Source organism: Lycorma delicatula, chromosome 1 (genome assembly GCF_047948215.1).
Source record: "Lycorma delicatula isolate Av1 chromosome 1, ASM4794821v1, whole genome shotgun sequence".
NCBI lineage: Eukaryota > Metazoa > Arthropoda > Insecta > Hemiptera > Fulgoridae > Lycorma > Lycorma delicatula.
Genome location: NC_134455.1, coordinates 57,910,233 through 57,925,322, shown reverse-complemented (window position 1 = coordinate 57,925,322; position 15,090 = coordinate 57,910,233).

Sequence of the window (15,090 nt, the reverse complement as noted above, 5' to 3'; positions counted from 1 at the left end):
AGTTTATAAAACTGTAACTATTGATAAAAATCGTAGAACATAACAATAGAATAGCAACCGATGTCGAGTAAAGTAGATTTTAATAAGAATTTTTGGTAAACTTGCATTGTTTTTAATGACCGAGTACTCTTTGTACCTATACGATTGTATTGACACAGAACTTGTTTATTTGTACGTGGTAATCTTACTATTCTTTCTTAAGCTTACTCCTTACTTAGTAAGATTTACCCCCTTCCAATACCACAAATTTGCTTAAGATTAATTATTAATACAAACGACAAAAATAAGATTAATTGTGAGAAAACTGTTTAACACATATCCACCAAACGTTGAAATCTGATTCTACGGGTAGCAGCATACCATCACCGGTGTACTGTAGTTCTGGAGATAAAAAGATTTTAAACTTGTAACCCGCATCGGACCTACCCTCATTTACTAACATAAAAATTTAAATATTGTAATATTCACTTTCTCTTTACCTAAATGACTTTTAGCTTCAGAAAAAATAAAAATGCCATATCTAAGATTAAAAGGTCCACGCTTCCTTTCCCCCAAGGACTTTTACTTCACTACTCCCTAAATTAACAAAAATTATACTACTGAATTACGATATTAAACTTTTATTTTTCTAAGTTCTCCACCTTAAAAAAATAGTAGAAAAAGACTCATGAAGATATTAAATTCATATAATAGAAGAAGAGATTCAAGCCTTATTGTGAGGCATTACTCTGTAGACAAATATTTTTTAACATGACTTACTAATTCATAGAAGCTGAAACATCAGCAGCAAAGTTGGGAAAATATTCTCCTCGATAATCTTAAAATACATCCGTGTTTGCCAATAATATATACGTGTTTTTCAAACTAGGCAAAAAGTAAGTCTCCGAAGCATTTGATATACTCTGCTGATTTAGTTTCGGCTTTCCGGCTGAATTTTACTTTTTTCCTCACTTGAAATCGAATCTGAAAGAAAAGTGAAACAAGGACGCCGATGTGACGAAGCAGCTGAAGATGTTTTAAAGAATGGATTCCTGAAATGTTTCACAAAAAAGTTTAAACGTTGAAAAAACGTCAATAGCTGTTGAAGGGAAATAATTTGAATTCAATATAAACAAAAAATGTAATATACGATCATTACAAAAAGTACTTGAATGCTCTAATATAGATCCAGTTCAGCTACCCGTTTAAGATACGATCTCGCTACAACGGTTAGCGTTCTGGCTTCTCGTTCAAATCGGATTCGATTCCTGGCAAGGGTCTAGCTAGCATTTTATTGGTGCCGCAATGAATCTTGAAATTTGAACTTCGATGGCTAGCGTGATGCCTGTTATCCAAATTAAAAGCATTCAATTTAGTTTTCATGCGCAGAAGCAAATTGCTTTCATGTAAATACAAATTATTTTATGATAGTGGATGATAATTATGGATTATTTTTAAATATTTTCTAATTCTGCCGTTTATACTTAATAAATAATTACATATTTTTCCATAAAAAGAAATATTATGGCATATCTTTAAATGTTATAAGAATGTAGACCTATTCTCAACAACTATTATAATTACGTCAGCAGATAAATGCTAAAAATTAACTAACATTATAATTGCCTGACTAGCGGCCTCACGCCGTACTGGACGAACCAACGTGATGGTGCGGTGCGGGAGCCGAGAATCGACAAACCAGGCTTAGGGGCCTCCATATCGCGAGCCACAAACGGAAAAACGCGTCAGAAACGTTTCCGGGGTCGCGAGTGAATGGTTTTCAAGTGTAAACTGTACAAGTCAACGAGTTATACGGTCTCGGACAACAAAATGCGGTAAGCTGTGTTTTTTTTTCAGACACAACTTCCACTCTGCAAACGTGGAACTCTGCCACAACAATATGAGGGTAAGAGCAAACGCCGTTTTTTTTTTTTGTTTTTTTTTTTTGCGTGTGTTTTGTTTCTCTTGTTTCACAAACGTGAGAGACGTGGTGGAGCGACTCGTGCCGTCCTGGTCTTTGGCTAAGCACTCACCGAAATAGAGAGGGAAGCGCCCTTCCTTTAATCCCGCCATCCCAAAATAAAAAGAAAATATAAATTCCTTTTTTTTCGTATGTGTATTCTGTTTCTTTTGTTACAGATACTCACAGTCACCACAACAAACATAAATGGTTTCTTCACTGCGGCCATGCGGTCCCCCCAAACCCTCCCCGTTCACACGTGTGCCTGGAGATTAATAGTATGATGTGTAGTAGAGAACCTGCTTCTTGCTTCTTCTAGAAAGGCGATTGCCGCCCCATAACCGCGATCGCGAATAGGTATCATCAAAAATTGTAAGTTCCCTATTCCCTTTCCTTTCAAGAAAGAAGAGGGAACGAGCCCAGCAGCCATCAGCCCAGCAGTCACCAGCCCAGCGGCCACTGACTGAACAGAAGAACGAAGAAAGAAGAAACCTGCACTTTTCCCCGTTCAGCCCTTCGGGGCCACGGGAATTTCAAGATTAATGGCATGTAACTTCGGTTAAGGCCAATTCTCGAAAAGTGCAGGCCAAAGAAGAACGAAGAGGTCATCGGAATGAGAAGAAGAAGAAGATGAGGAAGACAGAAGACCGTCTACGCGACCCAACGTCCCGGACGGGAGTCCGGGAATGAGCCCAGCAGAGATGCGTCCTGAAGGGCAGCCATCAAAGAAGTGGATGAAGAGCTTCTACTTAACCTTTTCCTACATAACTTATAACTTACAATTAAATCAAATTAAATCAGCAATTGCGACTTCCTCCGGAGAAGGGGGCGCATTGCTCCCTCCAAATAACCATTGCCCCCTTGTGGCGTGTTCCTGCTAGCCAATAAAGCGTTAGCACCGAAAGGACTTCAGTGGACGGACTGAAGGGGAATCACGTCGGGGGCACGGGTTTTAAAAAGCCTAGCCTCCTGCGGTCTGACCCAGAATTGGGTGTGATAACGCTGGACATGAACGGACACGGAACGCTATACAAAATCCGTCCATAAAACTAAAAGAAACCACTAAAATCATACCCGACATTAAAATAAACCCATAAACACGCCCGAATAATAGATAGATACAGCAGCAAGGGACATTGTCCAGGCTCTGCGTTTTCGAAGGGAGAAATGAAACTCCCGCCACCTTTGCGTTCCGTTCCGTTCCATTGCCTGACTACACAAACATTGTTCATAATCTACCACGATTTTATTTATTGTACACGGACTAGCCAAATAATATAACTCAGGAAATGAGGCACTGCTAATTGTTTCCAATTAAATTTGACATAACATATATATAGAGTGTATCACGAAGTTTTCCCGGGACTTTCATAACCTATTCTACTCTCGAAAATAATGGAAAAGGTTCATATAAACATATGTCCTAAAATCTTCATTTGCGAATTACGGCTAGTGAAAGATTTCGTTAGGATTTCAGCTACCCAGGTGACATAAGATCGTACTGAAATTTTTAGGAAGTTAATTAAGGGGCAGAATTAGTGATTTCTTATGGTTTTTGACCTGGAAAATCGAGTAAAATAAGATGTAAAACTTATAAAAAAATAGATGTAAAACTATTTATAGTAGGTTTTGAGAAATATGTGGTGAAAACCAATAAACTAGGGAAAAAATCCCTGTTTTTTTATGTTTGACAGCAATAATTTTATTAAATGAGTAAAAACACATAAAACATTTAAAAAAAACCTGTAGAGAATTTAATTCTGAACAAAATGGTGTAAGATAAGTTGAATAAAATAAAATTAAAATTTGAATTTTATTTAGAAATAGTAATTTCTACACTTGTCAGAAAAGTATTTATTTATTGTAAACAAAATCCAAATTCTTTTTTTGTGATACGAACAGTTTGTAAAAATAGAATTTACTGTTAAAACATTTAAAAAGAAACTGGAAATTACACAATTGTAAAATAAAAATTACTTAGATAATAATTTTTTTATTAATACAATAAAATTATTTGAAAAATTATTATTTAAAAATTGGCAATAGAATAACGACAGCTGATCAACAATGCGCAATACTGTATTAATGTTAAAATCATTCTGTAAGGTACATTAAGAATATCGGGTATTGTTCTATCGTTAGCGAAGGTTTCCTATAAATTTTAATTGGATCGTGATCGGTTTGCAATTGAAGTAATGCCGTACTTATAAACAACAGAGGTCCAACAACAGATGGTATTCATTTTGGGTATGTGTTATGGTAATGCTACAGCTGCTTTATTAGAATAAGAAATACGTTTTCTAAATCGCAAGATTCAAATCCCAAAACAATTAGTGCAACTTTTCGCAATCTTTGGGAAACAGGTTCACTACCTAGTACTTGTACCAGCTACGAACTTGTCTGTCCAACAAGACGCTGTTATTGATGAAATAATGGATGAAGTTTGGTGCAGTACAGGCGTCAGTATACGATGTATTTCTAAGCGGATCGGAGTTTAGCATTCGACGGTTTGGAGGACACTTAAAACAAGTTTTATCCTTACCATAAATAGCCAGGTCAACAACTACACTCAGGAGAAGGTCCGCTTCGCTTGGAGGTTTGCAACTGGTGGAATACAAATTGGCAACTCTACAAGTATGTTTTGTTTACCGACGAGGCAAATTTCATTCGAAATGGTGTCAAAAACATATGCAATGAGCATACATGAGCAGAAGTAAATCCTCATGAAACGGTGGAAGGCAAATTTCAACACCGATTTATCAATGTATGGTGCAGCCTTCTTCACAATCAGCGATTTGGAACGTTCGTATTACCTGGCCGCTTAAATGCTGAGGTCTGCTTACACTTTCTTCAAGAAGTATTGCTGCAGCTGTTCGAAAATGTTCCTCTAGTGCTGAGATTCAAAGTATTCTTCCAGCACAATGGCGCGCCTCCCCACTTACCTTATGCCGTTTCCAATCACTTTAATCATCTCCTTGAGAAATGTATCGGTCGAGTAGGTCCGTATTCGTGGCCACCAAAATCGCCTGATCTAGCATCTTTAAATTTTTGCGTCTGGGGATGGATGAAAAATATCGTATACAAAACAAACAAAAATTCTAGTGAGGAATTAATTGTCCGTCCGCATTATGGATGCGGCTAAGCAATTTAAAGACAGCTCTGAAGAATTAAAAAGACCAAAAAAAGCAGTATAGAAGAGTGCCAAGAAATAAGAATAGCAGGCTCATTTTCAAACAATTATCATAGACGGTACGAATAATGCACTGTGGTCTAGTGAACCGTTTCTAAAAAGAATTCGAATTTTTGTAACTTTGTTTTATTCAATTTATCTTACACCATTTTTTATTTCAGAATAAAATTCTCTACAAGTTTTGTTTAAAGGTTTTATTTGTTTATTGCTCGTTTAACATAAAAAAAGGGTTTTTTACCCCAATTTATTAGTTTTCACCCCACATTTTTCAAAAATTACTTTAGATAAAATCGGTCCTATTTTATTCGATTTTTCAGGTCAAAAACCATATGAAATTACTAATTCTGCCCCTTAATTAACTTCCTAAAACTTTCAGTACAACCTCATTTCACCAGGTAGATGAAATCCTAGTGAAAACTTCATTAGGAGCTAGTGTACTTCGTTTCCACTCACAAACGAAGTGTTTTAGGAAATATGTTTAAATGAACTTTTTTCATTATTTTCACATTAAGAAAAGGTAATCAAAGTCTCGAGAGAACTCTGTATATATATATATAAATAAAATTAAATTTAAAAATTATAATAATATTCAAAATATTAACTAAACATTGAGGCGATTAAAATTTCAAAAAATTGTGTTCTACTATTCGGTACTAACATACAGTACATTTTAAGAAACCCCATTCACTATTAGTTAATGAAAAAAATGTACTACTAAAAGGGCAGTAGAACGATTCAAATTGCGGCTGTCGCTGCCATGGCACCAATCATCAAGATTGGTTGCGTCACCTGTACTTCATTGTTACATGATCCTTTTTTTTCTTTTTCTGTTTAGCCTCCAGAACCAACGTAAGGTATTACTTCAGAGGATGATATGAATTGTCGCCGAATGGCTTCGACGGCACGTGGCACTTACTAACCTTATAGTAGCCCTGAAAAGGGCCGTTTTTGTCGTCGATTGGCTTCGACAGCTCGTTGTAATTACTAACCTTATGGTAGCCCCGAGAAGGGCTGTTGTCGTCGAATGGTTTCGACGACTCGAAATTCATAAACTTGTGATGGCCCTGAAAAGGGCCGTTTACTGCGTTAGCTCTGAGAAGAACTGCTGGGTCCGGAAGCTGGTCTCCGACGAAGTCGGAGAGTTCCGGCTCGTCCATTGAAGTTAGACTGGGCTTTCCCTTTGCGGCAGTTGGATCCCCGCTATAGCGTGGGGACCCAAACCCACCTTGTAACGTTAGGCAGTGTTGGCCTCCAGAGTTCCGCAGTGTTGGGACGGCGTCGGTCGTCCTTCGCCGGCGCGGCCGAGACGGTTCTCACCGAGCGATCCCAAGCTGGGCCGGCTACTGCTGCTGAGTCTGCCGGCCAGGGCGATTGAAGCCCGGCGGGCTGGAGCGGGAAGATAGTGTTCCTTAGGGAAGCTATCTTCCCGCTCCAGGGGAAAAAATTATAATCTCTTGTAATCAAAGTTATTATAATCTTATGATCAAAGTCTTGTATCTATGGTATACAAAGTTATTTATTTTACTACAGTTATTTATTTTTAAGTCTGGTTCCTATTACACCAAACATTTTTTTCTTTTTTTCATTTGAACTAGGGTGCTGTATTCCCTATTTCACTTTTCTCAAAATTTTGCTAATTTGTATTTTTGTAGAACCTTTTTTTTAATCCAGTTCTTTGATTTACTCATAAATGCTTTATTTATATAACATTTACTAAGAACAGTTTTCTTTTCAAGAGAATTTTTGCATTATTTTTCAATTTGATATTTCACTCTCTTTCAAAAGGGTGCTGATTATCTTTTATTCATTTCTGCTTGGTCACACAAGGCCCCCTTCAATTACGAAAATCTGATCTACTTATATAAGAAAATTATTTACATAAGATTTTTAAATTATTCAGTTTAGTAATAACTGAAATGTACACAAAATAAACTTCAATACAATAAAAATGGCATCAAGATTAGTCAAATTAAGTACTGCTCTGACATTTTTATGAAATTGTTTTGATTTTAAGCAAGAAATCTTACTTTCATATAGGATTGAAAAACAGTTTCACTTACTAGTTTTCTTAGACTTCAACAACTAATTTTTATCACTGGACAAACTCTTTATTAAATTTATTAATCAAAATTCATTAACATTTTCTGTCGGCCTTCATTTTAAGCAATTTTGTTGGTGAATAGCAACAATCACATGGCCTTATTTCACATACAGGTTCCTTGACACAATTTTAAAACCGCAACACAGTTTTTTCAAATGGAAAATAACACTCAAGTGGGTATCTGGTTCGTTTGCAACATGGCATACATACCACCATACAGTTCCTAAACTCTGAGTGGAATTCACTTTCCATTTCCAAATTTCATACATTTTTCAGCATAATCTTCTCTTCGTAGTATCATACTACTTGTAGATACAATCCAACCTTGTTTTTTCACACAGATGGAATTGCAGTTTTTAGAAATGACCTAAATTTCATTGAAATTACATCATCATTTCTAAATATAACATTTCAAATACAAATAAAATTTTCTATTTCTTATGAAAATTCTGTTTTTTTTCTCAAAAACTATTAAACTTTAATATTTTTATGATCAAATGAATCTTGTAAATTAACAGATTATTTTAATATAATATTCATGAATTTGATTTAATAGTATTGCCTTTCATATGATTTATTCCAACATTTCATATGCTACTTTGAGAACGCTGGTCCAAACGAATATGGAATGCTAATCATAAATTCGTCCATAAAATATAATAAAACTTAAAACTTAGACCCGTCATTAAAATAAACCCTTAAACACGCCAAATTATAGAAACATACAGCAGCAAGGGACACTCTCCAGGCTCTGCGATTCGAAGGGAGAATTTGTGAAACTCCCGCCACTTTTGCATTCCATTCCATATGCTACTTTTTATTAACTGGTATAGACAATTTTTTTAAGGTTTAGGTTAAACTTTTAATTGCTCATGAATTCATGTTACAAAATCTGAATACTTTACTTCTTCATTTCATGTTTCATGTTTTAGACTAGCAACCATTCAAAAATTTTTAATTGCTCTTAAAAATGAAAGTTAAATTAAAGGGTACTATGTTTCATATTATCAATTAAACACTACAACAAAATATACCAATTCAAAAATTACTCTTTGAAGAACTTTTCCTTCGAATGGTACTCCTGCAGGTGTACCTTTTTTCTTTTTCTATTTAGCCTATGGAACCATCGTAAGGTATTAATTCAGAGGATGATATGTATGAATAGTGTAGTCCTGTACAGTCTCAGACTGACCATTCCTGAGAGTGTGATTGACCAATTGAAAGCCCAACCACCAAAGAACACTGGTATCCACGATCTGGTATTCAGATCCATATAAAAGTAACTGCCTTTACTAGGATTTGAACTTTAGAACTCTCAACTTCGAAATCGGCTGATTTGCGATTACGAGTTCACCACTAGACCAAGCCGGTAGGTTAATTAGCAGTACCTGCTTCAGTAGAATAATGGAGTAAACAGAAATGCTTTTGTTAATGACACCTACCTTAAAAAAAATTACAAAAACTCTTTTCCTACATCCTGATATGCAGCAGAATAATTTATTTGATATATGCTACTATGCTAATATGTATAGTACTTTATCAAATTTTGTGGGCTGAAAATTTCATATTCTAAAATTTCGAGATTGTTTTTTCCTGTTATGTGGAATGTGCAAAATTAGCATATTATGTGGTTCATGTGTATGCAAACTTGCTGTGGTTCCTTATATCTGCAAATAAATGTGTTAGTTCATCAAATTAATTACTCAATTTGTTACAATGAGTGTTATAAAATAGTAAAATAGAGAGTGTTATAAAATAGTAAAAATAAAAAATTCTGTAATTTTTAAAATATTGTTCAACAGCCTTTGTAGCTAAATAAGTTATGAAAAATAAATTTTGTAAAGCTGCTGATGGATATAAGGATTATATATTTTCTGTAATTAGGTGAATTTTTTATTGTATATGCATAAAGAAACCATTAATCTGTACCAGATTTTTATTCCATAGAGTTTTCAATGGACAACTACACCAAAGAACTTTTAATAAAATTAAAACCAGTTTTGATGGAAGTAAAAACTTTCAGATGAATGCTTTAACTAGCCATTTGATACAATAAAACAATAAACACACTTCTCTTAATTGCTTGAAAGATTAATCTCTGTCCATTGACTGGCTTCAATTTATTTAAGCAAATTTTATCGACCCACGAATCAAATATCACTACTATCAAACAATTTTACTATTCAGAAATTAGCTTAACACACAATAAGTAATAATCCTAATCACTTTACAAATTAAGAGTAAAAGTAGGTAGCATTAATATTAAATAATAATCGATTTCAGATAGAGATTTATTTGTACAGTTGATTACTAAATTTATACAAAATTAAGCAAAAGCATGAATAAAAGAGCTCATCAAAGTAAATTTTAATCTCCGTCAAATACTCATATCTATTTTATTATAATGTTACCAATTACCTCATACTTTTATCTAAATACAGACCAAGAGACTGTGAAAAACTAAATTATTCATACTTTAAGGACCAGATTTTTAAAAAATTCTTTTTTTTTGTATTTTGAAAAGATCTTTTAAGTACAGACACAGTTCTTATGTTATGTTATCTCAATACTATAGGAATACATATGTGAAGCAACAAAAAATCAATAATAAAAGATAAGCAATAATTTTCATTTATGTATGTTACCTTACAAAACCAAAAGATTTTGAGCAGTGCAGTTTAAAAGTATTTTCAGTGTAATGTAATGTGTTTTTGTGAATGTGCACGTGTGTATTATGTTGTGATGTTTCCTTTGGCCATTTGGAATTTTTTAATTCATTGTTGACAATACTTCTTTTTTCTCAGAGATTTTTTTTTAATATAAATAAAAATGAATGAAGCTATAAAGTAATTAAATTTTATAGAATAAATATCCAGTAATACCACATAAAACTTATTTCTACATTTTCATTCATCCAAATAAATTTCATTGGTTCCTCTCCCCAGATAAAATAATTTAAACATTCATAAAATTTTAGTGAAAATATTTTTGAAGCCAAATAGGTTTTAAATTTTCAACTTAAATAATAAGAACTGATGTGCATTAGACTGCCAGTGTCTTCATAACAAATATCAACTGAGAGGATATTACTTTAACAGCGATCATTAACTAACAAATGGCTACTACTATACAATTATGTTATGTTACCACTGCATGCTACTAAGCAGTGGCAACATAACAGAAAACACTAGCAACAAAACATCAGCACATGTATGATGGGACTAGATGGCACAACTTAGATAGATCCATTCATACAATGTCTACATTTTTAATCACATTACAATATGGTTACAAAAAGTGAATAGAACTGTTATTTTACATATTCATAGCTCTTGGTTTGTGTCATCAAATTACTTTTTCTTTAAAAGTATGATCTATTTTCTAATTCTAATAATGGGAATATGCTTCCAAAAGGTTTTTATCCGAACTATTGCCCAATTTCTTCATTAGTGGTATGTAAGTAACTCTTGAAGTGGTTAGGGAACATATTTCAAGGAGGTTGCAGTAAAAGTATTGTTAATTTTGTTTTATTTTTATGTGCTAAAAATATAACACATTTATTTATTACAAATTAAGCACATTGTGCTTAAATTGTAATAAATGTAATGTCTCTATACAATTTTTTTTGTTAGATTCGTAAAGGTTTTTGGTGTAAGGATTGTATATTCAAGGGTCATTTAATAACTAAAGAAATAAATGGCAACAGAAGAAAAACTATTTAATAAAATAAACTGAAACTCTCTGACGTTTAAGTTGGCATCCCTATCATAAACAATACCAGTTGTTGGAAAACAATTTCCATTATTATAAGCTTTTATCTTTATGTTAAAATGCTGCTCCGCTTCAAACTTGCACTTTGGTAAAGCAATGTGCTGTGATACGTTTATTTCTTGTAAATGTAATAGGCTGAAATTCACTCACGAATGTAAACCTGTAGGATAAGGAACGTATTAACTGGGCAAAGTTTTATAAGTGAACAGTTTAAATCAGGCAGAACAAGTATCACTGATTTACATCTTAGCAGAAGACTGGTGGAAGTTCTGATTGATACATTGCAAAATAACAGTAATTGTTCATACAGATGTACAAAAATTTAGAAAACTGCTGAAATTTTTGTGCAAGTATTGGCAGGCACTATCTATTCTATTAAAACCTGAATTATCACAAAATGTGTTCAAGCCGGGTACCAAAATAGTTGATTCAAAACCACATATACTCAAATTCATATTTGCACAGAAGTTAAATAATAGTAATGTATTTTTAGATCACAAAATAACTTGCTCTGAAACCTGAATTCATCATTTTGAGACAGAATTCAAACATCAACGTATAGAATTGAAAAAACAGTTTGACCACTAGAAAAAACTTCAATACCTGCTTGTCAGCCTAGATAGCTTGTCATGCTAAAGTTGATTTGGGACTATAAAGGCTCAAATTACTGCAATTATTTGGAAGAACAATGAGCAGTATTGTAGCATGCTAGAAAATTTAGTGAAACCTGCAATAAGAAAGAAATGTCCTGGTTCTCTCTCAAAAGGTGTAAATTCTTCTGTGTAATAAATTCCTGCCCTCATAATGCTCAAAAGATATTCAAGGTTATTAAAGAGTTGGGCCAGGAGGTATTGTCACATCCACCTTACAATTACAATCTTCCATCAGATTTTCTTTGTTCTTCTCAGAGTTTTTATGTGGCACAAAGTTCTGCAACAACGAACAGGTCAAGAATGCAGTACAATAATGGCTCAGACAATGAAGTGAACAAGTCTTTACTACTGGAATAAGAAAGCTCATAAAAAGATGTATGAAATGTATAAATATAACCAGGGATTATGTTGAAAAGTAGTATTAGTTTCATTCATTGTTCCTAAATACAATTCAATAATTTCTCAAACGTTGTTTGTCTCTTTAATTATTGAATGACCCACGTACTTATGGTCAAATGTGCATTTGGTCTAACCAATGAAACATTTTATGCAAAAACCGAAGTTAAAATTTATTCACACCTGGGTTTATGTGAATATTAGCAGCAAGCCCTTTGTAAGTTTTTACACTGTCATGTGTATTTTGCATGTAGTTCTGAAAACAAAATAGTAACCTTCTTTCCTGAAAATGTTAGGGCAATCGGCATGGAGAAACATGATAATACTTTTTTAAAACATTAAAAATTATGACCACTTTCAAAACTATGTGGAAATAATTCTTCCAGAATAATACCTCTTTGCATGTTTAACAAAACATGCATTTTTAACTACAAGATATGTTATGATTCTATCTGTATTTTACATAACCGAGTTGTGAATTATAGCTGTTTTACTTTGCTAAATACATTATGATGAAGAGATGTTTTATTAATTAATAATACATGAATTCTTTACTCATTTACAATTGTATCAATATTATGAAACAGTACTTAAAATCAACATAAATGCTATACAGCAGTAACTTCTGTGAACATAAAACCTAAATCAAATATATTGTAAAAAGAAAGTGTAAGGGAACACTGGTATAGCCTGAAATATAATTTATTATTAGTTTATTGATTTACATTATACATTTACATCAGTTAATTGTAAATGTAATGATATAAATGTATAATTTACATTTTCAAAATTTCATTTTCTAGAAATTTGTTTATTGCAACAAATTTCTAGAAAATGAATTCGGTTTAAAAAAATAAATACATAGAGCCAATGAAATGATGAAGTAACAAAAATCAAGGATAACGGATCTGATTTTCATCCTTGAATTAATTCATTTATCAAATAATGAGTACTTCAAATTACCCTTCTATTCACTACAAACAAAAAAACACAAAATATGATTTAATATTTTGAATTATAAGTTTATTTTATATACAAAAATATTCAATTCTGATCACAACTTTATACAAACAATATCACAAAAATAAACTTCAAGAAAATTTCATAAAGTGTAACAAAAAGTAAACATAATTGCATAATAAAAGATTATTGGGCAAAATTACTTGAGAACAATTATTTCTTAATGAAGGATTTACACAGCAATACCCTATTAGCTAATATCACCCTTTTCATAATCAATGAATTATTATTGTAAAAAGTAAATTGTATCCATCACTGATGATGAGTTTTCTTAGGATCTATAAAACTGAAAGTATAACTAGAGAAAACACTATCAAACACATTTTGAGAAAATGAGATACAAAGGAGGGTGGCTTATTATTTAAATAATTAAGATAATACAATCTCAATTGTTATTATTAATTATTCAGTCAATTAATTGATGCTTAGACTACTACCTTTTTTAATATCTGTTTAATTCATTATATGAAAGAAACTAAAACTGAGAAAACATTTTACCCACTAATCATTAAGAAAAATCAAGTGATGAAAGTAGACATTTTTCATGGATTTTTTTTTATGAAAATAGAAAAGCATAGTAATCAGGCAGAAATTTATTATTTTGCTACACCAAATTTCTAGAAAATGAATTCGGTTGAAAGAAAAAATTCTTAAAAGGCAAATAATTTAAAAGTACATTAGCAAAGATTGACAAAAAGTATGATATATTAATATACAGATATAACATTAACATTATGATTAGTGAATTACATTTACTTTTATACTATACTTAATAAGGTAATGAATTAGTGTTTATTATAACAAAGAATTATAAATAAATTTAAAAAGAAAGTAAATTGATAAAACATCACATTCATAAGAAATCTAAGAAAGGTCTTGATAGAAGTCTTTTCAAACTACAATGAAGAAACATTCTTTCTCTACCCATGTTGGCAACTACACACCGATGCTTATATATAAGCAGACTATCTTATTATGTTAGATGATCCTATTTTATTTATGATGAAATTATTATTTAACGTGTTAAGAATTGTAAGCATGGTCAGGACTTATACCAAGAACTACTCATACCTATCCTTTGAGAGGCAGAGATGCTCTCACTCTACCTACTAATTTATGGTAATATTTTTAATCTCGTCTTTCCAAACAACATTCCCATTAAATTTTTTAACCATGAAAAAAAAACATGAATTTTACGTACAGCAAAACTTCTAATGAACTTAAATACAGATTTTTTTTTGAGAAAGATAAAATGTAGAAGGCAAGAAAATATCATTTAGACATGATCTGTTGAGATTTGATGTCAAGGCAAAACTAACTTTAAGTACATATAACCTCAGTAATTCCTTCCTTTCAGAAGGAAAATGAAGTATAAATTACTTGCAGTACAAATAATATGCTAAACCATACATACAACATTTCTTTTTTACTGTAATTGTCCTTATATGATCAGCTGGATTAAAAAATTTATATATCTAAAAAAATAAATTCACATATTCAGTCTAATATCTCATGTATAAAGAATTCACTAGGACACTTCAAAGGCAAACACACCTAGAAGATGAAGTCCAATTCAGTTTCAGAAAGAGCTCATAAAGTAAGCAGGCCATTCTGGCACTCAGGATAATTTTAACAGTCTCAAAAAGAATAAATGACCTGCATTTCAACTTGTAGTTTTTAAGAAAACTTAATTTAAAATGGAATAAAATGTTTGAAACTTAAAGAACAGTTAAACTTAAGTGTAGAGAAAGAATTATTTACGTACAAAAGTCGAAATGTCACTTTCTACAACTAACTAAAAGATTATTGTGCCACCTGATCCTTATACGTAAGCATTTAGATGCAGATCCATAAATTTCACTCTTTATCCTCCAAAAGACAGAATAATTCAGAAAGTAGTGGAATCAGGATAGATGTCTCTATACTTTAAATTTGTACATGTAAGAAGTGACAGGTATTGAAAGATAAATTTAAAGGTGGAGTAACTATTCAAGGAGAGAAAGTACAGGTGATAAGCTTT